Source organism: Schistocerca cancellata, chromosome 1, assembly GCF_023864275.1.
Source record: "Schistocerca cancellata isolate TAMUIC-IGC-003103 chromosome 1, iqSchCanc2.1, whole genome shotgun sequence".
NCBI lineage: Eukaryota > Metazoa > Arthropoda > Insecta > Orthoptera > Acrididae > Schistocerca > Schistocerca cancellata.
In genome coordinates, this window is record NC_064626.1 from 773,309,445 (window position 1) to 773,336,404 (window position 26,960).

Here is a 26,960-nt window from a genome sequence, read left to right on the forward strand (position 1 = left end):
GCTGCCTACAGACTGTGTGACTTACTTCTCGCACTTTCTCTAGATAATGTGCCAATTCACCCTTGCCACCTCTTCCACTCCACAAAGCCACTTTCATTTCAAACAAAAACACACTGGCTTTTACATAACACCTATTTCTTACATTGTTCCTAAGTGTGACTATTTCTTACAATTGTCAAATTTACATCAACATGAACATTTTATACACACAAATATTTTAAGTACAAAATGTCATCCGAAAAATATTTAATGTAATAAACATTTTACATAGTATTTTGTGTACATTACTCACATATAATGCAAAGCATCTCCGCGATTACTAGATAGATGGTAGGTTGAAATGTGTGTTGCTTGTATTCCTTTTTGCTCCATTCCTTCCAACCATAATTTTGCAATAAATTGCTGATCATTGTTAGATAGTACTCTCCTTGGCATTCCTATTTCATTGAGGTATTCCAACATTTTGTGGAAAACTGCTTTAGCTATTGCTTTTCTGATTGGATACAGTAAATAAATTTTGAAACTGCATCTAAAATAACTAGAATGTAGGTGAAATTTCCAGTGGTTTCAAGTAGGGGCCCCATATAGGTCCACAAACAGTAGTTCTAAGTTATCTAATGGTTTGAAACTCTGCATAGCACCTTTGTTGGTATTGTTGGCCACTTTAGCTCTTTGACAAATATCGAATGACTTTAAACATTCTGTAACCTTTTTCATAGCATTACTTCCTGTTTTCACAATACTTGCAATTTTCTCATGGCACTCTTTCACCCCACAATGTCCATATTCCAAATGAAAGTAATCAATTAATTCTATTTCAGACTGTGATCACCAACAGACTTGCCATTCTTCAATATTTTCCATTTTCTAATAACAGTACCCCTTTAAATATTTTGTAAAATTTTGGTGTCTGTGGACTGTAATTTCTGTCAAATTTGACGTTCACTAATTTCCACACTTCATCTTCTTTTTGGAACCTTATAATATTTTTATATATATTGGATATTCTTTTACTACTAGCTAACTCTTTTCAGTATAACATTTTAAAGTTCCATCCTAATTGTTTTGTTTCTCCCACATAAGTCTTGGTCTATCATTATACATTCCTGGAAATTGAAATAAGAACACCGTGAATTCATTGTCCCAGGAAGGAGAAACTTTATTGACACATTCCTGGGGTCAGGTACATCACATGATCACACTGACAGAACCACAGGCACATAGACACAGGCAACAGAGCATGCACAATGTCGGCACTAGTACAGTGTATATCCACCTTTCGCAGCAATGCAGGCTGCTATTCTCCCATGGAGACGATCGTAGAGATGCTGGATGTAGTCCTGTGGAACGGCTTGCCATGCCATTTCCACCTGGCGCCTCAGTTGGACCAGCGTTCGTGCTGGACGTGCAGACCACGTGAGACGACGCTTCATCCAGTCCCAAACATGCTCAATGGGGGACAGATCCGGAGATCTTGCTGGCCAGGGTAGTTGACTTACACCTTCTAGAGCACGTTGGGTGGCACAGGATACATGCGGACGTGCATTGTCCTGTTGGAACAGCAAGTTCCCTTGCCGGTCTAGGAATGGTAGAACGATGGGTTCGATGACGGTTTGGATGTACCGTGCACTATTCAGTGTCCCCTCGACGATCACCAGTGGTGTACGGCCAGTGTAGGAGATCGCTGCCCACACCATGATGCTGGGTGTTGGCCCTGTGTGCCTCGGTCGTATGCAGTCCTGATTGTGGCGCTCACCTGCACGGCACCAAACACGCATACGACCATCATTGGCACCAAGGCAGAAGCGACTCTCATCGCTGAAGATGACACGTCTCCATTCGTCCCTCCATTCACGCCTGTCGCGGCACCACTGGAGGCGGGCTGCACGATGTTGGGGCGTGAGCGGAAGACGGCCTAACGGTGTGCGGGACCATAGCCCAGTTTCATGGAGACGGTTGCGAATGGTCCTCGCCGATACCCCAGGAGCAACAGTGTCCCTAATTTGCTGGGAAGTGGCGGTGCGGTCCCCTACGGCACTGCGTAGGATCCTACGGTCTCGGCGTGCATCCGTGCATCCGTGCGTCGCTGCGGTCCGGTCCCAGGTCGACGGGCATGTGTACCTTCCGCCGACCACTGGCGACAACATCGATGTACTGTGGAGACCTCACGCCCCACGTGTTGAGCAATTCGGCGTTACGCCCACCCGGCCTCCCGCATGCCCACTATACGCCCTCGCTCAAAGTCCGTCAACTGCACATACGGTTCACGTCCACGCTGTCGCGGCATGCTACCAGTGTTAAAGACTGCGATGGAGCTCCGTATGCCACGGCAAACTGGCTGACACTGACGGCGGCGGTGCACAAATGCTGCGCAACTAGTGCCATTCGACGGCCAACACCGCGGTTCCTGGTGTGTCCGCTGTGCCGTGCGTGTGATCATTGCTTGTACAGCCCTCTCGCAGTGTCCGGAGCAAGTATGGTGGGTCTGACACACCGGTGTCAATGTGTTCTTTTTTCCATTTCCAGGAGTGTATCTTCCCATGAAAAGGTATTCATCTCTTTACATTGTAAGTCAGGTGGTACTTTCTGCTTTCCGATCGCAAAATCCTTTACGACCTTTAGCTGTTGCTATTTACTAATCTTTTCAACTGGTGGTTCCTTTTCCTTAGGAACCATCATGTCTTCTGGATCCTGTATTGACATTACTGCTTCTTCACAGGTCTTGTCATTTACAAATTTTGTTTCCTCTTGACTAACTACTTTTTTCAGTTTATTTGGCCACAGGGGATCTTTAGAAAGCACTTTCCATAATCAACAAACTTAAATACTAAAATACTTAAATACTAAAGCATACACTTTTTATACTGTACATTTCACTTCAAGAAAACCTCTTTCATACTGGAATTTACTTTTAAAAGCCATTACTCTTTGAACTAATTCTGTATAGTCAGTTAACAGTTTGTAGTAACTTGGCTTCACTCTGATTGAATTTTACGTAAGCAAACTTTTACTACAACACTTTGCAATAGATAAGAAAACAATTTAAATGGTGCCTCTTTATATTAACTTGACACTTCATAAGTCTATAAAACAGGATACTCGGATTAATCAAACACCAGAAAGGAACCCTATATTGGTGTATGACTAGGATGAAATAACAGTTGAACCAGTTTCTTTAAAGTTCAAGAATGATTATTAAAACACAGTTTAAATTAATGGTTCACCCTGTACAAAAGTAAAAATAAAAATAAAAATGACAATGTGACAAACAATTATGACAGCTACACTATCCACAATGTGGCCTGCAAGCGTCTTGCTGTATGGGCTCAATTTCTCTTCTTGGCATCATTCAGTTTCAAACTCAGTAGCCCAACAACTCGCAGCTATGCCGTAAGCCATATGCAGTCTTCATCCATGGCATTTTTGTGCAAATTTGCAAGCAAAGCCTCTCCTTCTCCACAAAGGTGTTGCCTCAATCACTGCTGCCTACAGACTGTGTGACTTACTTCCCACACTTTCTCTAGGTAGCATACCACTTCACTCTTGCCACCTCTTCCACTCCACAAAGCCACTTTCATTTCAAACAAAAGCACCCTGGCTTTTACGTAACACCTCTTTCTTACATTGTTCCTAAGTGTGACCATTTCTTACAATTTGCAAATTTACATCAACATGAACAGTTTATGCACACAAATATTTTAAATACAAAATGTCATAAGAAAATTATTTAATGTGATAAACAATTTACATAGTATTTTGCATACATTACTCACATATAATGCAAAGAACTTCAAACTCCAGTACAGCACACTACTTTACATATAAGGAAAATATAGTATCAATATAGCATAATATTTTAAAGAAAAATGTTACAAAATTTAGATGAACCGTAAACAAATATTGTTATATAAGGACCCTCTCTTTCTTTTGAGTTGGACCTTTGCCCCCATAGATGAGAGTGGCCATATGTGGGGGTGTGGGTGAATTGTTCTACTATGAATGTGCATCACTTTTCTACTTCTGATGAAGGTCACAGTCAAAAGCTGATCATATCTAGTATTCCATTTCATTGTACTCCTCTGTGACTCAGCTTCTCCTCTGTGTGGTGAGTAGCAATTCTTCCTTTCCCTATCGTTGTCAAATAACTCTAATGTCCACATGATTTTTTTTTTTCCACTTCATCAGTATATATTCTCATACAGGTCTTTTTAGGTCACACAACCAAGCTGAAGTCTCCCTTCTTATGCTCCAAACAGACTGGATGGTGTATCTGATACCAATACCAAATACCAAAAAAAGATGACTAAGTCAGTCAAAGGTAGGGACTGGAAAATGTAGCGTCTATTTTTGGCAAAATTCGCATCTATTTTCTTTGTTTCTAAATGATTAGACTCACAATTTTAAAAGTTTGTCACGCTACTTGAGAGAAGACAAACAAATTATTAGTTCTTTGGAACGGATTGTTAAAAAAAGTGTTGATTGGGAACTTTTTGACTGGAATGTTTGCTTCTGCAAAAACTTCAACACCTTTTCCTTCCAAAATGGCCTTTCTTTTCTTCGTTTGGCTGCATTTAAGCATTCAAAAATGATTTTTCTGTTGGAAAGCAGCAGCATTTTTCCACCAGTTAAGTGAATGCATCTCCGATATAAGGTATTTCTGGTCATTATTTGTCTTTTCCTGCCAAATTTGGAGATTAAAAATTCTGCAGATTCCTACTATTTTTGACCTTTCATAGGCATCCATAGCCCTACAATTTATGCTTGACAACAATACAGATAGAACTGATATGGCACTTAGAGGAGAAGTAGAACTGAATGTACGGCAACTTGATTTTAACGTTGGGGGAAGAATTTTGGTGCCATTGAAAAATGTTGCAATTTTGTTTCCCAATTTCTGTAGCAGAGAGGGTGGGTGCTACAGTCTATAGTCACCAATGGCCACGAGTATAAACAGACTAGAATTTTGACCACAGGGGAAAGAGTGGTGCACGCAAACAACCCTAATTTCATTTCACTGGTCAGCAGCCTACAGCAGAACTGACACGTTGTCACAGGGAATGCTGATCTCTTCTGGTGTTGTAAGAGTTGTGATCAAAATGCATGATGGACCAGGACTAGTCACTTCACTTATTTCAAAAGAAGAAAAGAAAACAATGAGCAATGCACAACACATAGCATTTAGGGATGGCTGCTGCGCAGTTCCTTGTTGAAGTTAGCAGAGTATTGTTAACGATGTAGTTCAGACCCGATCGCTAGCAGTATTCAATGTGACTATAGTTCAAAACATCAGCTACCTAATTTGGCATGTTAAAACGAAACAAACATATGCATTTCCTTCTTATAAAATGCTAGGTCCTATGGTTAACTATTACGTTGCATTATGCAATGTGTAACTTAAACAGACCATTCAACCATTCACATGGCACCAGACCACTGAGCACACTGATACACCATTGTGTTCATACACTTTATTTTGCAAATAGGTTCTGGTGCACATATATTTCCAAATTGGTCTTTGCCTGATGTTGTACAATGACAGTAACTACTTACATTTTGCCAGCTGGAGTGGCCGAGCGGTTCTAGGCGCTACAGTCTGGAACTGCGAGACCGCTTCGGTCGCAGGTTCGAATCCTGCCTCGGGCATGGATGTGTGTGATGTCCTTAGGTTGGTTAGGTTTATGTAGTTCTAAGTTCTAGGGGACTGATGACCTCAGTAGTTGAGCCCATAGTGCTGAGAGCCATTTGAACCATTTACTTACATTTTCGACATTGTATGCAGAAAATAAAGCTGTTTCAGACTATCTCTGATAATAGCTCATGTGGATACAATTTGCTATGAAAGAGTGTCTATTAAACAACTTTGTGCTTTCGCATTTTGAGACAGAATTAGGATCTATTTCGTATTTATCACAAAATGCAAATTTTTCCGGTCCCTAATCATAGCCATAATTTGAATAAAAGTAGAATTATCAGTCTGGTAGTTGGAAATGAGAAAAATCAAGCCCCAGTAATAAAATAAATGGCAAAGTGTACTATACTCGGATTAAAATTATTAGTCAGTTTACTTTTGCAGGCTGTGGAATTAATGTTGTTGAACCAGGGCTGCCAGTGTCGTTTATCTACTCTCTTATGTTGCCAATGCACCACAACAAACCATCAGCTCACTTGTAATGTTTTAGCAGTATGGACTGTGTGTGCAATCTGTGACTATTAGTCATAGTGGAGGTCAATACATTCTAGCTAAATTGATAGCCTGCTTATTATTTGACTGAGTGTTAATGGAAGGTTGCTGAGAGCCCATGTAGGGATGCTGTAGTGAAACGTGGTGAGCATCAAGTAACAAGAAATTGGAATTAGACTGTACTTAGAATATCTTGATCACCATACTTACAATAGCTATCAGTCTGACTCAATCCTATTAGCATACCAGGAAAAAACATAAAGAATTTATGTTATTCAAATCTACGTCTACATCTACATACATACCGTATTTACTCTAATTTAAGCCGCACCTGAAAAATGAGACTCGAAATCAAGGAAAAAAAAATTTCCCGAATCTAAGCCGCACCTGAAATTTAAGACTCGAAATTCAAGGGGAGAGAAAAGTTTTAGGGCGCACCTCCAAATCGAAACAAAGTTGGTCCATTGTAATATGAGACACAATTTAGGGCGAATGAATGACGATACAGCTACAGTAGTTTGTTTCGAGTCGTAAGCTTAGCAGTTAAGCTTCACCAGGTAGCAGCCATTGCTATGCGTCAGGCACCCCGCCCTTATTTATAAGGGTACCCTTCCTTTTTCACGTGCTTCGTCTGGTTTGAATTGATTGCTTATTTTTCTTTGATCTGATAAGTGCCGTTCTCTTTGTTACAGGTGTTTACATCACTCTAAGCTGAAAATGCATGCACTGTGTCATGCATTGTTTGTCGCATTCTGATAATGAGTGTTTACGACCTGTCGCCGCTCGCGGCATGGCTTGCTTTTGTACATGCTATCGCCACTTCCAATTAAAATAAGAAAGAGGAATCGTCTTATTAGCGAAACAATGGCAAGAGACTGCTATTAGTTGTTACTTACACTGCTGCTTTCTTTGATAATGATCAACAAGAACCAAATAATAGACTGTGTATGATAGAAGATGTTGTGAAGGAAAGTTTAGCAAAAAATTTTTCTCCGTTTGAAAATCTTTGCAGACGCCTCTTTAGTACATTACATTCTGCACAGAAATTAGTCAACTTAGATTTGAAAATCTAGTCAGTTGCCGTGCTTCATTTCTGACTGTATCACTATTCAGCATAAGAATAATACGAATATAAACATGACATGTATATTCTTCCGCGTTTGCTGTTGTCTCACTGTAGTTTCGTAGTTTATTAGGCAGACAGGATTTAAATGAGATAGCACGAAACACAAAGGAATACATGGCAAAATTTTTACATTCGTATTATTCTTATGGTGAAGAGAATACTGTATATGATTCACAATTCATAAAAGTACCTATTAACAACCATTTCTTGTCACAGGTAGGAAAAAATTCAGTATGTTGACATACTTCCCAAACAGTCTTGCCAGTCGGATTTTCGTAGTACATTGAAAGGCTGCTACATTCGAAGATGAACAATACGGAATTTGTATTTACTTCATTGGATAATGTATGAAAATGCAGTGGTCGAAACTCAAGGCAGAGAAAAAAGCTCGTCTTCCACCTTTTTTTTTTTTTTTTTTTTTTAATTTATTTACTGATGCAGAGGTTTTGGCGCCAGTATTTATCTTTCTGCCTGCAAAGCATGCCTGTGTAGCGCTACATATATTCGATGACGAAAGTTAGTTGTGGCGGCACCTACCAACATTTTACAGAGCTTCCGCTTACTTTGCACTCGATTCTAAGCTGCAGGCGGTTTTTTGGATTACAAAAACCGGAAAAAAGTGCGGCTTAGATTCGAGTAAATACGGTAATCCAGAAGCTACCATATGGGGCATGGTGGAATGTACCTAGTACCACTGCTAGTCATTCTCTTTGCTGTACTTACCCACAGATGGGGACCATATGGGGCATGGTGGAATGTACCTAGCACCACTGCTAGTCATTCTCTTTGCTGTACTTACCCACAGATGGAGCAAGGAAAATATGACTGTCTATATGTCTGTGTATGAGCCATAATGTCTCGCACCTTGTCTGCATAGTTCTTATGTGAAATGTATGTTGGTAGCAGTAGAACTGTTCTGCAGTCAGATCTTCTCTCCAGGGATCCCCATTTGAGTTAAGAAGCTATTCCCATTATATTCACATGTTGACATAACCTGCAAGAAACAAATCATAACAACATAAAAAATCATAACATAACAGCCTAGTTGGGATCCTGAACATTTGAGCAGTACAGGAGAATGGGTAGCTCTAGTGTTCTAGATGCGGTAACCTCTATAGCCCTTGTCTATAATTTTTCAAATACTAAAGTTGATCAATCACCTTCCTTTCTATCAAACTTACATCCTCATTCTACTTCATATTCCTTTGCAGTGTTATGCCTGGATATTTAATTGACATGACTGTGTCAAGCAGCTTACCACTATATTTTATTCAAACATGACAGGATTTTTTCCTAATCATCTGCATTAACATACATTTTTCTACATTTAGAGAATGCTATCATTCATCACACCAAATAAAAATTCTGTTATGTCATCCTATAACTCCCTATACTCACTCAGTGATCACACTTTCCCTTACACTACAGCATAATCAAGAAAGAAAGACAGATTGCTGTTCACCCTATCTGTAAGAACATTAATGTATAAGGAGAACAAGAGTGATCCTATCACAATTCCGTGGAGGACACCTGATGATACCCATGTCTCTGATGAACACTTGCCCTCCAGGACAATGTACTGGGTTTATTACTTAAGAAGTCTTCAAGCCACTCACATACCTGAGAAACTATTCCATATGCTTGGATTTTTGCTAACAGTCTGCAGTGGAGTACCGTTTCAAACAGTTCCTGGAAATCTGGGAATATGGGATTTGTCTGATGCCCTTCATCCAAGATACAAAAAAATCATGAGAGAAAAGGGAGAGCTGAGTTTTTCACATGCAAATTCCAATTAGCTTTTTGTTTTTCTATCAAAGAAATACAAAACCTTGTTGAAAATGATCAATTACATGATCCATTGACCACAGTGATTTATATGTTTGAAGGTATAATCAAAATCATCCAAGACTCAAATGCTACCCTAAAAGAACTGCTCACACAAACACTCTCCAACAGAACAATTTCCAAAAACTTCCTGTGTAATCTATGTCATGTAACCATTTATGATGTATTAACAGTTAAAGTCGTGCAGAGCATTATTAGGACCGTTCATAAATGAAGTTACAGTAGAAAACTAACTTTTCATAAAAAGTTTGCTACAATGAAATATTTTGTAAGACCAAAGGAAACTTTTGATATAACTACAATTCTTTTAGATGACAGTTTTAGCATGAAAATGAATGAAATAGTATTGTTAAACAATAACCACAAAATATTTTTTAGTTGCATTGGTGGGCCTTTTATTCCTTAATCTACTTACTCAGTACATACTTCTGTATAGTGCAATTTACAATGAGATTGTAATTCCTCTACACCCATCACACTGGAACTAAATTATGGCCATTCTTTTTCTCTAAGTAGATGCTAGCAATGGCTTATTTGCATTCTCCAGCATTAAAATTCTCCTAGCTTTCTTGATGGACTTATTATCTTTAGAAACCATTATTGCTACGATGGCATCATGATCCCCAGTCCTGGTCTCTATATTGACACTGTTGGCAAGGCCATGGCTGTTTGTAGCAGCTACAACATCTAGAATATCTCCATTGTATGTGGATTGTTGAACTAGCTGTTGAAGACAGTTTTCAAAAAAATGTGTTCAGAACTACTTCACTAGACTGACTGACTGTACTGCTTGCTATGAATTCACAGATGTCCTAGTCTATACTCAGCAAGTCAAAGTTGCCTACAACTAATAATGCATGATGAAACTTCCTGGCAGATTAAAACTGTGTGCCGGACCGAGACTCGAACTCGGAACCTTTGCCTTTCACGGGCAAGTGCTCTACCAACTGAGCTACCCAAGCACGACTCACGCCCCGTCCTCACAGCTTCACTTCTGCCAGTACCTTGCCTCCCATCTTCCGGCACACAGTTTTAATCTGCCAGGAAGTTTCATATCAACGCACTCTCCGCTGCAGAGTGAAAATCTCATTCTGGAATAATGCATGATGGTGATATGTCCATGCTCTTTCATACATACATACATACATAAATCCTTGTTCCATACATCATGAATATGACATTTCATAATGATGTGGAATGTGCCACTTTAACTTAAATTTTCTTTATACAAAAATTTAATTATTTAATTTTTTTTAATTTTACAGTTACTACTTCATATCTAAGAATTCAGTAGGAGTTGTTATTCAGAAATTCTTTAAATTTGCTTTTAAACCTGGTTATAAGGTTGCACCAAGTGAAACTTGGCAAGTGTTAAACAGGAAAGTCACCATCTGTACCAAATGAGTGACACAGCTTGATAAAATGAGTTAATTTCCATAGTAAGTAAACAGAGAGAATAGATTTGTAAATAGAAGAATTGATAGTAAATGTGAAAAGATGTTAATTAGATCATTTTATGTGAATGTAACACTGGGAGAGACTGGGAGACAGAATTACTACATAATGTGGATTGAAAAAAGAAACGAGAGGATAGATAAGCTTCAAGCTTTCTGTACCAGAAGTAATCTGATTGTGGCAATACTCTCTTCTGAAACCTCAAGAAAATAAGACATACTTAAAAAATGCTAAAAGCTGTGAACTGGATAATGTCATCATTAGACAGAAGTTAGTAATCTAATACTGTAGTACAGAGCATTCCCAGGTCCAGAGTCAGATTGCAGCCATGTAGAAATGAAAAGTATCCTAAAATTCAAGATGAAATGAAATGGAAATTCTCAGAAGCATGGATCAATTGTCTAGGTAAAAGTGTCAAGAGTAGGTCAGGAGAAGACAAGGGAAATGTAATAAAGAAAGAAATAAGAAGTGCTGGATAGGACACCATAATTACAGCAAAACTGGAGGATACAAGAACAATGGGCACAGATGGAAAAAGAAAATACACTACCTGGTAGACAGAAAGTGAAGCGCCCAGGAGGGAAGGAGGAAATGAAATTAAACTTTATGGGTTCATGGGTATGTTATTTTATTTTGCTGATCACAAATTCAAGTCAGATTTACAAAGAACTTGGCCGTAAGAAGCCAGTTATCAATGACTTTGCGTGTCCTCTGGCCTGGGTGCATGTAGTGATTCAGTTGGAAAGGGTGTTACAAAGTTTTGTACCCTCTCCTGAAGCATGCTGGCCCACAGCTGTTGTAACAGGTCTTTCGTACCCTAGATACTGTCACTTGTAGGAAGTTTGATGTCCAAGCTGATCCCTCAGATGTTCTATCGGGAATAGATTTGGGGACTATGCTGTCCATGTGAGTAGCTCAATATCATGCAGGCAGTTCACAGAAACACGTGTATTGTGTGGCTGACACTGGCCAGTTGAAAAATGGCACCACTGATACTGTCACATGAGACATAACACATGAGGAAACAGGATGTCTGTGACATACCATTGTCTCATATGAGTTACATCAGTCACTGTCTGCCTGAATTATATCCGGTGGCTCCCCACACCTTAATGCCAGGAATAATAACACTATGCCTCTCCAAATTATTGGAAGAATGGGATTCTCCCGAGGCCGCCATCACACTTGCATTTAAAAACGAACTCCAACTTTATGAAAGCCAGAAGTGAATGTGTTAATCTGTGAGCTGAAAATATTAATTGCCAAAACAGTCATAAGAATATAGTTGATAGAAAGACACTGAAAGCCTGTATACTGGAGAAGAGGGGAATGTTGTGAAGAAACAGATGATTTAATAATACGGAGAGAGTTTTTTTAGAGTACTGAATTATCTGACCTCAAATAAGTCAGTGGCAGTGATTTTTATATCTACAGGTATACTGAAATCTATAGGAATTCAAATAAGTGAGTGGCAGTGATTTTTATATCTTCAGGTATACTGAAATCTGTAGGAATTCAAAAAAGTCAGTGGCAGTGATTTTTATATCTTCAGGTATACTGAAACCTGTAGGAATTATAGGATCTGGAAAGTTATTTAAGCTGTTGTCAAAAATCCATGAAAACAGAAAAGTACTATCATCACTTTACCAAAAAGGCTTAAATAAGAAAACTGTTGAATAATGAATCTGTTATGTCATGCATCTAAGCTGTTGTTGATATCAATATACACTCCTGGAAATGGGAAAAAGAACACATTGACACCGGTGTGTCAGACCCACCATACTTGCTCCGGACACTGCGAGAGGGCTGTACAAGCAATGATCACATGCACGGCACAGCGGACACACCAAGAACCGCGGTGTTGGCCGTCAAATGGCGTTAGCTGCACAGCATTTGTGCACCGCCGCCGTCAGTGTCAGCCAGTTTGCCGTGGCATACGGAGCTCCATCGCAGTCTTTAACACTGGTAGCATGCCGCGACAGCGTGGACGTGAACCGTATGTGCAGTTGACGGACTTTGAGCGAGGGCGTATAGTGGGCATGCGGGAGGCCGGGTGGACGTACCGCCGAATTGCTCAACACGTGGGGCGTGAGGTCTCCACAGTACATCAATGTTGTCGCCAGTGGTCGGCGGAAGGTGCACGTGCCCGTCGACCTGGGACTGGACCGCAGCGACGCACGGATGCACGCCAAGACCGTAGGATCCTACGCAGTGCCGTAGGGGACCGCACCGCCACTTCCCAGCAAATTAGGGACACTGTTGCTCCTGGGGTATCGGCGAGGACCATTCGCAACCGTCTCCATGAAGCTGGGCTACGGTCCCGCACACCGTTAGGCCGTCTTCCGCTCACGCCCCAACATCGTGCAGCCCGCCTCCAGTGGTGTCGCGACAGACTTGAATGGAGGGACGAATGGAGATGTGTCGTCTTCAGCGATGAGAGTCGCTTCTGCCTTGGTGCCAATGATGGTCGTATGCGTGTTTGGCACCGTGCAGGTGAGCGCCACAATCAGGACTGCATACGACCGAGGCACACAAGGCCAACACCCGGCATCATGGTGTGGGGAGCGATCTCCTACACTGGCCGTACACCACTGGTGATCGTCGAGGGGACACTGAATAGTGCACGGTACATCCAAACCGTCATCGAACCCATCGTTCTACCATTCCTAGACCGGCAAGGGAACTTGCTGTTCCAACAGGACAATGCACGTCCGCATGTATCCCGTGCCACCCAATGTGCTCTAGAAGATGTAAGTCAACTACCCTGGCCAGCAAGATCTCTGGATCTGTCCCCCATTGAGCATTTTTGGGACTGGATGAAGCGTCGTCTCATGCGGTCTGCACGTCCAGCACGAACGCTGGTCCAACTGAGGCGCCAGGTGGAAATGGCATGGCAAGCTGTTCCACAGGACTACATCCAGCATCTCTACGATCGTCTCCATGGGAGAATAGCAGCCTGCATTGCTGCGAAAGGTGGATATACACTGTACTAGTGCCGACATTGTGCATGCTCTGTTGCCTGTGTCTATGTGCCTGTGGTTCTGTCAGTGTGATCATGTGATGTATCTGACCCCAGGAATGTGTCAATAAAGTTTCCCCTTCCTGGGACAATGAATTCACGGTGTTCTTATTTCAATTTCCAGGAGTGTATGAAAAACTAGAGCTAAGATTTGAAGAGTAGCCTGATTATGGACAGTTTGTTTTGGTTTCAAACAAGGCAATTTTTCAGTGAAATGTTTAGTAAGACAAAGCCAAATAAAGAAAAATAAGACTGTCTTTTAAGCATTTGTGCATTAAGAAAATACCTTTAACAATATAAGTTTAAATTGGATGTACATATTCCTGAGATGAGTGGGGCTAAAGTACAAGGACAGGCTATTAATCTACAATGTCTGCAAAGAACAAGTCGACATAATGACAGTGACAGGTCATAAAATAGTCGTTTATACTAAGCAGAGTGTATTTTTTTTTACATATTTATTTATTTTGTGTTCCATAGTTCCAGGTACTGAATAAACCACAAGGATATGGAATGTGTCAGATTGAACATATTTCTGATATAGCTTACATAAATACTATGAAAGGTATTATGTAAATAAGGTGTCAAATAAGGATCATATAGTCAGTTAGCAGAATGTTGTGGTACACTGAGGCAGGAGGCTAATTTACATAAATACAATAAAAGATACAATGTACCTAAGATATCAAGTAAAGAACATATATTCAATTAACAGAATATTGAGTTACACTTAGGAAGGACCTGTAATACACAGAGGAAGCAACAGTAAGCCAAATAATACAATAAATACATACATGAATACAGAAAACCAAATTATTATATATCTCTGATAGTGAGATTAAAAGTATTTGTAAAACAATTGTAGATTTATTGGTGGTATTCATTTTCTCTCATAAATTCATTGACCATCTAAAATGATTTCTCTATGAGGTACTCCTTCAGAATTTGTTAGAATTTTGGTAATTGTTTATGCAGACATTTGATATGTGGTGGTAGTGCATTAAACAGCTTAACTCTGGAGTAATAAACTCCTTTTGCACCAGATTTAGACTTTTCAATTCAATGTGTACATTATTTTTGGTTCTTATATTATAGTCATGATATTCACTGTTGTCTATGTGTAGACAAAAGTTTTTACAGACGAAGGTCAACAAGCAAAAAATATACTGTGAGGAGGAGGTAAGGATCCCCATCTTTCGAAACAAGTTCCTTCAAGAGTGTCTATTATGAAAACCACTCATTATTCTGATGATCTTTTCTTGAGCCGTGAAAATTTTGTTTGTGAGAGGTTGGTTTCCCCATAATATAATAGCATAAGACGTTACTGAATCAAAGTAGGAAGCCTGAATGGTATCCATTTCGGTCACAGAAACAATAATTCATAGTTTATGTATTGCTGAGCTAAGTGTTTTATAGAGATGAAGGATGTGGGTAGACCAACTACATTTAGGAACTTCATATCTTCAACTTTGATCTCTACACTTTATGTTAATTTCTTCAGGATTTCTTTGTGGCATATGGAACCACATATAATGGGTTTTATCTGTGTTGCATGAGACACCATTTGCAAAAAACAACTTTAAAACTTCAAAGAAAACTTTGTTTGTAGTTTGTTCAATTGTTGTCAAACAGTTTATTAGTGAGAATCAATGCATCATCTGCAAAATGAGTAAAATTACTTCTTGTATAGGGACAAAGAGGGAGGTCATTAATGAAAATAACGAATAATAGTGGACCCAAAATTGAGCCTTGGGGCACACCACAACTTAAGGTACCCCACTCTCATGAGGAAGATTCTCCAGAAGAGCCATTCAGCATTATGGCCTGTTTTTGGTCCTTTAGATATGACTGACGTCACAAACCAACAGTACCACCTAGGCCATAATGTTCTGCCTTTTTCAAAAGAAATTGGTGGTTTACACAGTCGAAGGCTTTTGAGAGATCACGAAGAACACCCACTGGATACATTTTCTTTTGTTGATGGCTTCCAAAACTTCATTATTAAAGGAGAATATTGCTTGTTCAGAACGAAAACCAGAACAAAACCCTTATTGACTATTGTTGAGGATATTGTGGAAGTTGAGATGGTTGATGATCAATCTGTGCACAAGTTTTTCAAGGATTTTAGAAAAGATTGTTAAAAGGGAAGTTGGACAATAGTTTGTGACACTGTTTTTGTCACCTTTTTTAAATAGAGGTATCACTACAGCCAGTTTTAGTCTGTCAGGGAAAATTTCTTTTTGCAGAGATGTGTTGCATATGTTACATAAGACTGGACATATATATATATATATATATATATATATATATATATATATATATATATATATATATATATATATATATATATATATATATAACAATATTTCAATATTTTACTAGAAATATTGTCCACACCAACAGACTTTATATTTTTAATGACTTGATTATTTTTTTCAATATCATTTCATGTAACCAGAGGTAAGGATATCTGTGGGGTTCTGTTTCTGCAGAAGAATCTTTGCTTCATCCACAGCTCCTTTACTGACTTCTCTGCTGTTGATGGAAAATGTTTGTTCAATATTTCTGCAACTATTTTGGGTTTCTCTATAATATTGCCACTTTGTTTAATTTCTCTCTGTGTAAGATAGGGTTGCTGCTTATCAGCATTATTGTTTAGCCTATGTGTTAAAGAATGGGTAACCATCCGATCTGCTGAGCACTGTTGGCAAGCGGGGTGCACTCAGCCCTTGTGAGGTAAATTGAGGAGCTACTTGATTGAGAAGTAGCAGCTCCGGTCTTGTAAACTGACATACAGTCGGGAGAGCGGTGTACTGACCACATGCCCCTCCATATCCACATTCAGTGATGCCTGTGGGCTGAGGACGACAGTGCGACCAGTCTGTACCATTGGGCCTTCCAATGCCTGTTCAGACAGAGTTTAGTTTATGTGTTAAAGAAGGAAGGGAGGAATTAGTAAGGCATCTGTTGTCATCTGGCAGTAATGAATTTGGCTCTCAAAAGAGAAGTGGAGAAGAAAATTGTAGGATCAGTCAAATATTGGAATATTCAAAATAGATAATTGGGAATGTTGAGTGTAGTAGTTATATTGGGATGAAAAGATTAGCACAGAACATTCATTCACACATCCTATTCTGTAAACACCACCAAACAGGAGAGCCTTCAGTGATGTGGAACAAGTCAAGTTATACATTATTTGGAAGGAACAGCCACTTCTGTAAAGCATGCAAACACCTATTTATGACTAGTACTAATCTACTCACATTGATAATTATAGTAATTAATTAAAAAGCTGTTACTTAGATAAAGGATGCTGCTCTTCCCATTATGATACTCAGCTGATGTTTTTACCAAATCTTTCAAAATAAGCATTTTTTTTAACTTTACACATAACACTATCAGCTGTTTATGTACTGATAATGGCAAAATCCTTTTAATATTGATACCGGTGTTATATGGACTTTACATCTTTGAGTCCCAATATTGCCATAATTCTTAATAAGGTACTTTTTTGCTTTATTGGAATATTTGGGGATTTCCAGTTTTTTGCCTGGTGTTAGCCAGCAACCTGTTAATTACTTTTGTACCAGAATATAAAATTCAGTTCTTAACCCTTGACAGGGGTGTATAGTCTGTATAGAAATTGTTTTACTTCTACTATTGTAGTTGTGAATCTCTCAATTCATCCAAAATTTATTCTTATTATTAACGTCAAATAGCGTTACATGTAAATGGATTGGCACATAAATATGAGAATCCCAAAGTCCCCAAAAAAGGTCTGCAAAATGTTCAGTTATCAAGTTTACATAATGTTGTTACTACAAGCTTCCTTAAAAAAGATACTTTTTCAAGGACACTACTGAATATAAATATGCTAACAATCCAGTCTGCAAGTCAACTTAACAATACAGATTTCTAAATGCAAGGCAGGTAGACCTAAGCTCTTCTGTAAACTTTGTCCAAGTACTAGTGCCACTCCAGTTTGTTACCCATCTGTATGCCTAGAAACGTCATACATGGAGTTTCCTTTACCTTGTGTCTGCTAATCACTATATCTGATACCTAAAGATAATTTTTATTACCTTTAGAATGGCAGAAAATATTATTTTGGATAGATAAAAAATCTACTCTTTAATTGGTGGCAGGAGAACACACGTATTAAAGGTATCAAAGTGTGCAAGCTTTTGAAGACAGTGGCTTCTTCTTCTAACAGAAGGGTTGAAGGGGAAGGAACAAGGGTGAAGGAAAAGGACTGTGGGTCAAGGAGAGACTTACCAGATGGGATGAGAAGGAAAGAGTAACTATTGGGGACTGCATTGGACAAGATTTGAAAACCAGAGAGCTTAAAGGTGGAAGATAAGATTAATATGCAAGACAGAGATTACTGCAAAAACATTGTTCAAAGGTTAAAATGAGTGGAAAGCTAAGTGCATTATATGTGACAGAGATGCGAGGGGACAGCAAAAAATAGGCAGGTCAGAAAATGAAAGATGTAGAAAACTAGAAGGGAGTGAAGAAAGGGATACTTAATGGGAAGAAATGCTGAGACCAAAGAAATTAACATAAATTAAAGCTAGGTGGGTGGGAGAACCAAGAACATCTCACAGTTCCAGCTCCCACCTGCAGAGTTCTGAGAAACAGTATCTGGGAGAAGAATCTAAATGACACAAGTGGTGAAACAGGCACTGAGGTCACAACCGTCATGTTGTAGAGCATGCTCTGCAACAGGATAATGTGTGTTGCCAGCACACACACTCTACGTATGCCCATTCATCCTAACTGATAATGTGGTTGTACTCAAGATGATATAAAAGATCGAACAGTGTTTAGATAACAGCTAGTACACAACATGTGTTGCTTCATAGGTGGCTCTCCCTTTGTTAGTATATGTTTTGCCAGTTATAGGGCTGATACAGATGATGGTAGGAGGGTGCACAGCAAAACATTGGACAGAATGGACCTCATTGCAGGGCATGATTTTAGAAGTCAATGCCTTGCCAGACTAGCTGATTAATACATTCAAGACCAGGATAATACTGAGTGACAAGTTGGTTTTTGAAGGGATCAGCAGTACCAGGATTGGATGTGATGGCCCAATAAATCTGCTTATGAGCTAGGCTCCTGAGGAAATTCTGTCCAGTGAAGGTTGAGGTGAAAATTATGCCACCCAAAGACCCCCTACTGCCTATTACCTTTTCCCGAAGTTCCACAAACTCAATCAACCTGGCTTCTAAGCACCCACCAAACATGTGTCTCTCTTAGTTGATTAACACCTGTAGCCCATAGTACAAAGACTACCCTCCTATATTAAAGACACAAACCATTTCCTAGACCACCTGAAATCTTTGCTCGTGCCACCGTCTCCACACGCTTTACTTGTCACCATTGATCTCCCTTGATACCAACACCTCCCATGTACATGGTCTGTCTGCTGTTGAACGTTTCCTCAGTCAGTGCCCACCTGATTCCAAATCTGTGACATAATCAACTTTATACTTACCAGCAACTACTTTACTTTTGAGGGGCAGACATACAAGCAGGTCAGGGCTACAGCCATGGCAACTAAGATGGCTTCTTCCTATGCTAATCTTTCCATGGGTCACTTGGAGGTGGATTTCCTGGGATCCATAAGCTATCAGCCCCTGCTTTGGTCCAGATACATTGATGACATCTTTGCTATATGGACTCCTGGTGATCCTGATCTGTTAAAATTCTTAGAATCTCTAAATACATTGTCCTGATTAAGTTTCACATGATCCTATTCTGAATCCTATGCCACTTTCTTTGACACTGATCTCATCTTCGTCATAGGTCAGCAACTCACTTCTGTTCACATTAAATCCACTAATAAACAACAGTACTTACATTTTGACAGTTGCCATACCTCCCACGTCAAACGTTCCCTCCCAAACAGCCTTGGCATTTGAGGCAAATGTGTTATTCTGATGCAGTCTCTTTTTTCAGCAATACACTACCATTCTCACCTCGGCCTTCACTGTATTACCCCAGCAGTCTAGTTCAAAAGCAAATTTCTTGTGCTATCACATCCAATCCTGGTACTGCTGATCGCTCCAAAAAACAACTTAGGAATACAGCATTTGTCACTCAGTGTTATCCTGGTCATGAATGTATCAAACAATTACTTTAACAAGGTTCAAAATGAGGACCATTCTTCCTCACTTTTTGCCCAGCACACCTGGAATAGCTTTTCATCACCCTCCCAATCACCACAACATACTTGTCAGAACCTGTGCTCCTTCAGGCACCTATCTCCCTACCCTATAGCTCCTACCACTGCGACATTCCCCTCTGCAAACTTGCCCTGTGCACTCTCCTACCATGACCTATACCAGCCCTATAACTGGACAAACATGTACTAGCAAAGGGAGAGACACCTGTGAAATGATGTATGTTGTATACCAGCTGTTATGTAAACACTGTTCAGCCTTTTACATCGGCATGACTACAACCAAGTTATCAGCTAGGATGAATGGGCACAGGCAGAGAGTGTGTACTGCTGACACACAGTATCCTGTTGCAGGGTATGTTCTATAACGTTACAGTTGTGGCTTCAGTGCCTGTTTCAGCACATGCGCCATCTGGATTCTGGAAAGGACAGGTATACACTCGCACACACACCCATATCCAACCGCACATACACCATGTATGTGCAGTTGGATATGGGTGTGTGTGCGAGTGTGTACCTGTCCTTTCTTCCCCCTAAGGTAAGTCTTTCCGCTCCCGGGATTGGAATGACTCCTTACCCTCTCCTTTAAAACCCACATCCTTTCGTCTTTCCCTCTCCTTCCCTCTTTCCTGATGAAGCAACCGTTGGTTGCGGCAGCGCTTTCGTTTGGTAAGTCACATCATCTCTTATATATACGTGGGAAAAATGTATCTAAAAACAAAGATGATGAGACTTACCAAACAAAAGTGCTGACAGGTCGATAGACACACAAACAAACACAAACATACACACAAAATTCAAGCTTTCGCAACAAACAGTTGCTTCATCAGGAAAGAGGGAAGGAGAGGGAAAGACGAAAGGATGTGGGTTTTAAGGGAGAAAGTAAGGAGTCATTCCAATCCCGGGAGCAGAAAGACTTACCTTAGGGGGAAAAACGACAGGTATACACTCGCACACACACATATCCATCCGCACATACACAGACACAAGCAGACACACACACATATATATATATATATATATATATATATATATATATATATATATATATATATATATATATATAATAGAGGGAAACATTCCACGTGGGAAAAATATATTTAAAAAGAAAGATGATGAGACTTACCCAACAAAAGTGCTGGCAGGTCGATAGACACACAAATAAACACAAACATACACACAAAACTCTAGCTTTCGCAACCAACGGTTGCCTCGTCAGGAAAGAGGGAAGGAGAAGGAAAGACAAAAGGATTGGGTTTTAAGGGAGAGGGTAAGGAGTCATTCCAATCCCGGGAGCGGAAAGACTTACCTTAGGGGGAAAAAAGGACAGGTTTACACTCGCACACACACACATATCCATCCACACATACACAGACACAAGCAGACATTTGTAAAGGCAAAACTCTTTGCCTTTACAAATGTCTGCTTGTGTCTGTGTATGTGTGGATGGATATGTGTGTGTGTGCGAGTGTAAACCTGTCCTTTTTTCCCCCTAAGGTAAGTCTTTCCGCTCCCGGGATTGGAATGACTCCTTACCCTCTCCCTTAAAACCCAATCCTTTTGTCTTTCCTTCTCCTTCCCTCTTTCCTGACGAGGCAACCGTTGGTTGCGAAAGCTAGAGTTTTGTGTGTATGTTTGTGTTTATTTGTGTGTCTATCGACCTGCCAGCGCTTTTGTTGGGTAAGTCTCATCATCTTTCTTTTTAAATATATATATATATATATATATATATATATATATATATATATATATATATATATGAATATAATAGAGGGAAACATTCCACGTGGGAAAAATATATTTAAAAAGAAAGATGATGAGACTTACCCAACAAAAGCGCTGGCAGGTCGATAGACACACAAATAAACACAAACATACACACAAAACTCTAGCTTTCGCAACCAATGGTTGCCTCGTCAGGAAAGAGGGAAGGAGAAAGAAAGACAAAAGGATATGGGTTTTAAGGGAGAGGGTAAGGAGTCATTCCAATCCCGGGAGCGGAAAGACTTACCTTAGGGGGAAAAAAGGACAGGTATACACTCGCGCACACACACACATATATATATATATATCTCTGTGTGTGTGGGGGGGGGGGGTGTTTTTTCTGCTGTCACCACTTGGTGAGTGGATATTTTATCTACCCAGTTACATTATATTTTCAAAAATTGATTATTTTTATTGATAGAATATGCACTGAACCGCCAAAGAAACTGGTACACGCATGTGTATTCAATTACAGAGATACATAAACAGACAGAATACAGCACTACGGTCAGCAATGCGTGTATAAGACAACAAGTGTCTGACACAGTTGTTAGATTGGTTACTGCTGCTACAATGGCAGGTTATCAAGATTTAAATGAATTTGAATGTGGTGTTATAGTCAGCGCACTAACAATGGGATACAGCATCTCTGATGTAGCAATGAAATGGGGATTTCCTGATATGACCATTTCACGAGTGTACCGTGAATATCAGGAATCTAGTAAAACATCAAATCTCTGACATCACTGCAGCCAGAAAAAATACGACAAGAGTGGGACCAATGAAGACTGAAGAGAATATTTCAATATGACAGAAGTGCAACCATTCCGCAAATATTGCAGATTTCAATGCTAGGCCTTCAACAAATGTCAGGAGTGTAAAAGTTGTTTATTTACTGCCACTTACAGCTTGTAGAGCAAGCACTGGCTCAGCACCAGGGCTAAAGCTTCATTACATTTCCATTTCATCTGCACTTGGGAATAACAGCTGCAAGTCATCTGCATATCCCTTAATTATAATAATTTCTTGACTTGTTTCCTATAGTTCAAGAAGGGGCTCTGTCATTATCTCCCAAAAGGTAGACCCATAGATGGATCCCCTTCAGCACCACTTAGTGATGTTTCTTCATGCTAATGTTTGGGTGGTTCACTGTACCTTCTGGGTTATGCATAAATTTAGCAAGCTCAAATAAATAAATCTCAGAAATCTCAAATTCCTTAGCCTGGTGAAAAGGGAGAGCCACTACAAATGATTGGAAGCTCCCCAGATGTTTATCATCACTCCTAGAGAGTAGCAAGATGTTACACTCATGAGATGTTCTAGTGCCCTATGTTTTACATTCTTAATAGGCCTTTCCATCTATAAGTTTCATTGATTATGATGGAGTCCAGTCAGTTCTCTATGGTTTCTTGCTATTCCTGGATTAGTGATGTTCCATTTGTCAGGGATTGTTTCCTGCACTAGATGCTCATTCAAAAGTCCACTCCCACTACTAACACCACCCTCTTGGTTATAATTGTTGTCAGGATAGCTACCTGCCCAGAAGGGAGCAGAAGAGCCTACTTGTCTGGAAAGAAGCAGGAGAGCAGCGGTGTATTCCAAAATTGGTGGGCTCAGAGTGGATGGCAACTATGTGTTGCAGTAGCAGAGCAGTGACATAGAGTATCAGAGTCCAACTATCAAACTCACTATAAACCCAAACAATAAATGACAAATGTCATATTTCAAAACCACCAAGAGCTATTAACAAAATAATCTTTATTTACTACTCGTTTTGATCTTCTGACTTCAGCTAAAATTATTTACAACTGTGTACAAGGCAACATTCTTACTTTTGTGTCAAATAAAATAAAATAAAAGCTTCCTGCATCAATAATTAATCAGTTTTCATATCCTGTTAATTTTACTTTCATCCACTGATATACTAGGATGGCATGTTTGGCTTGCCTAGGCAAAACAAAATACATTTCATCCAGTTGGTGCCCCACAGCTGATAAGTATTTGAAAAATGTCATATTCTAAAATTATCAAGAGCTATTGATGAAATAATTCAATATTGGCCTCCAGTTCCAAGCTTCTGATCATCTTCAGGTATCATAAAATTATTTACAATTGGCTACATGGCAAAGTTCTTACTTTATTGCCAAATAAAATAAAAGATCCTGCACCGACAGTTTATCAACCTTCATATACTGTGAGTAATACTTGTCATAACTGACAAGGGCATATCAACGGTTAAGAATACTGATTAACATTTGATGATGCGAGATGGCTTTTACCTTATTTGATGCTACAGTAAGAACAATGCCCAAATAATTTGTGACACCTAACAGTGGAAAATCTGAGATGGGCTTCCACAAAGATATGACCATCAACAAGCTGTCTACACATATCACTGGCAACCACCGAATTATAGCCAAGAGACAGCTGGAAAACCAGTTGCTGAGACTGCTTGCAGCACAGCCTATTTGACTTCTGCAACTCCTTCTCATCCCATCTGGGCTCTTCCCACAAGCAGCAACTTTGCTGAACCACACTGGTGTGAAAGCTCTCTGCAATGCATCCTTCATTCTCATAAACCCCATGGCCTCATCCTTCACAAGTTCCTGTCCTGCCTCTGTTTATCCCTTTCTCTCCTCCTACTCCAGTGCCTTCTATCTATCCAGTGCACCTATATAGTCTTTTCCCTTTGTCCTCACCTCTCCTCTGCCTTTCTGTTCCCCTGCCCTTCCCCTCCTCTTCACAAACACAGTCACCCCCGATGCTGTCCCCATCAGTCCTTAACCTGTCTGCACCATATCCCCCTATGTATCCACAGGCAGCACCGTCCATGTACCCTACTGTTCTGTTCCATCCTTACCGCAAACCTTTTCTGTGCTCCCGATACACACCCCAGCACAGATTGCTGCTTATCTCAGGCATAGTAGCAGTCAGGAGCTAGTGCTTAGATGTGACACTCGCCACATCTGTATATGTGTAAGTTGTGTGAATGTGTGCAAGTTTCCTACATCTGATGGATGACTTAATCCAATATGTTAATATCTCTAGCATTCTTTTCCATTGGGCCTGTCTGCAACTCAACTCTGCATATCATTTAATGAACAGAAATACTTTCAATCACAATCACAAGATTTTTTTTTTCAGAGGACTGCAACGTGCATTTTTAGTCAGTTAGCATCAGTTATACATTCAGACTATTATCCAGAGGTGTCAGTTTCTCCTTACAGAAATTGATCTAATTTTCATGAATTAGGTTTTACCAATGATTGAATGGGGGCAAACAATGATAGAAGTGTATTTTAGGAAAGACCCCAAGTGGATAAAGTTAGAAAAATATGAGTGATGTGGTAAGAAAATACCTAGAATGGTACTTGGCCAGACTGCTCCAGAGATTATGTGGACAATGAAGGAAGTTTGGAGTTTAACAGTTAGCATATGATGTTTGAAGTGATTGCTGTATCAAGCAGAAATCTACAGATACCATTCTTTGAATGCTGCCCCCTATTTTGGCCGGAAATGAGGTTGGAATCTTCCTACACATCAGTCAGGAGGCCTAAGATGGTGTAATATATCATCAAAACTAAATCCCAATAAAATAACAGTTTGGAAATTAGATGGCTGAAAGGTATTTTGATTTGACATTCTGTCTTTAATGTGCCATCATCAGTGATGAGCAATGAAACTTACACTGGATACTATGGGAAAAGTGAGGGTAGTGCAATCCTCATTTAGCACAGTGACTTCAGAAATTCATAACAATAGCAAATATGTTTCAGGACAGGAGAATATTGGATGAAATGACATTTTATTTGTTGTTATGTCCTACACTCAATAGATCTGGGACTGGTGTATGGAACATGAGAAATTTTCTAGTAATGAAACTGACAGGTTAACTGCAAGGAGTGAAGGCCCCAGTGAGACTTGCATTGAATCTCTGTGGCAAATCTTCAGTCACATATATGTTTTCTACAAATATCTTTAAGAATATGTATGATTTTAATTTGATTGAGTAATACAGATGACTAGCTTTAGTCCATTATTGAAATTACAGTACAGCTGGAAACTGCAAGACTGTGTAGTTGGAGAATGACTGTCCGCTTGTGTATATTATGGCTTTATTCAGTCTTGCACCTGTTGATAGTAAGTTTCTCTGTGTACTATTTTCTGTATTTTAATATAAAATATTTTAACAATCTCTGTACCATGCATCATTGGGCTACAAGATACTGCAGAAAAGTTTTAATTTATTAAGTAGATATGTGGCGCTTGTCATTTAATGGCAGTGTTATGAAAAAGGTATACTGCTACTCATAATATAGAGGAGATGTTGAGTCACAAATAGATATAACAAGAAGACTATTAAACATGTGAGCTTTCAGCCAAAAGGCCTTTTTCTAAAGTAGACAATGTAGACAACACACATGCATTCATGCAAGCTCAATTCACCCATACAAGCTCACTGTCTCCGGCCAATGAGGACAGAATGCGAGCAACTGTGCACGATGGGAGAAGCAGTCAGGATGGTGGGGCTAAGGAGGAGGCTGGGGTGGGGAAGGGGAGGCAAAGCAAGATGGGGGTGGGGAACAGTAAAGTGCTGCTTGTGACAGCAACTCTTACCTTGGGCTACCACTATCCACCACCTCTTCAACAGCCTCCAAACCTCCCCCACAACCCCCATAGCAGTCAAAGACTGCCTTGCAGACCTACTACATTTACACACGCCTCAGAATCTCCCTCACACCACCATACAGAATCCAGAACCTAAATAGACCCACAACACAATCATGAACCTTTCCTCCTAAAGCCGAAGTCCCACAGAAGTCTCTGACCTTTCCAAAGGCCTTACCTTTTGCTCCATTACCAAGTTCAATCGTACTGGACTTATTCGCTACTTCTCCCAGTCCCTACAGTGAAAACACTTTTTCATCACCAACTCTACCAATCAGACTCAACCTAAAACCAATGTTTGAACCCCTTCACTCCTCCTTCCAACTGTGATCCACCCCCACTGCCCCCAAATCACCCCCAGTTAACATTTCTCAATTTCTTACCTTGCCTTACCGTCATTCCATAAATTCCTCAACGTGGAACCTAATCATACATCTGCAGAAATAACTGCAATATACCATCTAAAAACTGATCCTGACCTTATAATCCTACCTGCCAACAAAGGCTCCACCACTCTGGTTCTGAACCGCAGGGATTACCAGGTAGAAGGACTCTGCCAGCTGGCAGATTCATCCATCTATAACCCCTGCTACAGTGACCCCATTCCAGAAATTTAATAGGATCTCCAGTCTCTCCTCAAATTCTTAGGCCCATCCTAGAACCTCTCCTCTAAGTCTGTCTCACTCCTATCACTCCCTACTCTCCAACGTTCTAT

The 26,960-nt window shown here is 39.9% G+C and overlaps 1 protein-coding gene across 4 annotated transcripts in view; it reads left to right on the top strand.

Moving 5' to 3' along the window:
• Positions 1-26,960, top strand: part of LOC126187198 (broad-complex core protein-like) — a 439,455-nt gene that overhangs the window by 380,899 nt on the left and 31,596 nt on the right. The window lies entirely within an intron of this gene.